The sequence below is a fragment of the Sinocyclocheilus grahami genome, unplaced genomic scaffold (genome assembly GCF_001515645.1).
Source record: "Sinocyclocheilus grahami isolate Dianchi unplaced genomic scaffold, SAMN03320097.WGS_v1.1 scaffold1730.1, whole genome shotgun sequence".
NCBI lineage: Eukaryota > Metazoa > Chordata > Actinopteri > Cypriniformes > Cyprinidae > Sinocyclocheilus > Sinocyclocheilus grahami.
The window spans coordinates 144076-145341 of record NW_015506909.1 but is presented as its reverse complement, the minus strand read 5'-3'; positions in this window follow the sequence as shown (position 1 = coordinate 145341).

Sequence of the window (1266 nt, the reverse complement as noted above, 5' to 3'; positions counted from 1 at the left end):
TGTCTGCATATTTCAGTCTGTTTGTATGCTTATCTATCTGTCTGTCTGTCTGTCTGTCTGCCTCCCTATTTAAGTCTGTTTGTATGTTTGACTGTCTATTGTCTGTCTGTCCTGTCTGTCTGTCTTCATGCATGTCTATCAGTCTGTCTGTCTAGCTGTCTATCAGCTCATCTGCCTGTTTTGTTGTCTATCTTTCTGTCTTGTATGTCTGTCTATCATCTGTCACTCTGTCTGTCTGTCTGCCCTGTCTGTCTGTCAGATTTCCATGACTTTCAGTTATGTTAACTGTTATGAAATGTCTCCATTCCTGTACAATACAGACAACTGGCTTCTCTTTCACTTGGTTCTTTAAAATTGCAAAAATAATTTTTAACAAGATCTTAAGGCATCTGAATCATTTAGTTTCCAATCCATAATGTATCCTAGATTTAAGGATTCAACATTTACAGTCCCATCTGTATAATATTCTGAATATAAGACCAGCATTTGCATATTCACATGAAATTCTAAAACAGGAGGAACAGAAGAGAGAAATGATGAGAGAGAACGAAAGAAAGAGGGAGAGAGAGTTGAGGGGAGGGGCTGTTGTAACAGATGCTCTCTAATTTAAAGCTGGAACGTGTGTGTCAGTGGCGAGCGGGGCTGTGAAGAATAAATGAGAGAGAGCGAAGAATAGAGTAGAGCTGTGTTATACAGCTTGCCCTAGCTGTATTGATTTGGATGCCAGAGACTGCGATAGAGAGAGAGAGAGAAGTGTAGCCACTTTTTCAGATGGTCTCTCCTACCTGAAACACAAACATACTGCGGTTACAGGAAAGAGAACTGGACAGTGTCTATCTGCGAAAGAGTAAAATAAACTAAAGAAGAACTGCAGATGCCCAACTCTGCTTGGAAGAAGACTGTGTGTGAAAGGCAGAGGCAAGCAGCAAGAAATGATGTGAGGGATAAAAAAGACAGAAGCGGACCCTCGTGTTTGGACCGGTGGGACCTGGATTGCAGAAAGCAAATTCTGCAGGATTCATTGCTGATTTTAACCCGCAACACTGCTTCTGAACAGATTTGTTACAGAAGACTACAGAAGACAGAAACTGTGTTTTGGATGCTGAATAATATATCACGTGATTTATTTATGTGCTATGAATTAATGGTGTGATTTGATTGGTCTTGCAGACTTTGCCTTTGGATTCATTTTGTACACAAATTGAAAGGTAGAAACGGGAAACTAATGCAAAAGACAAGAGACTAACATCAGAGAAGGTATAAGGG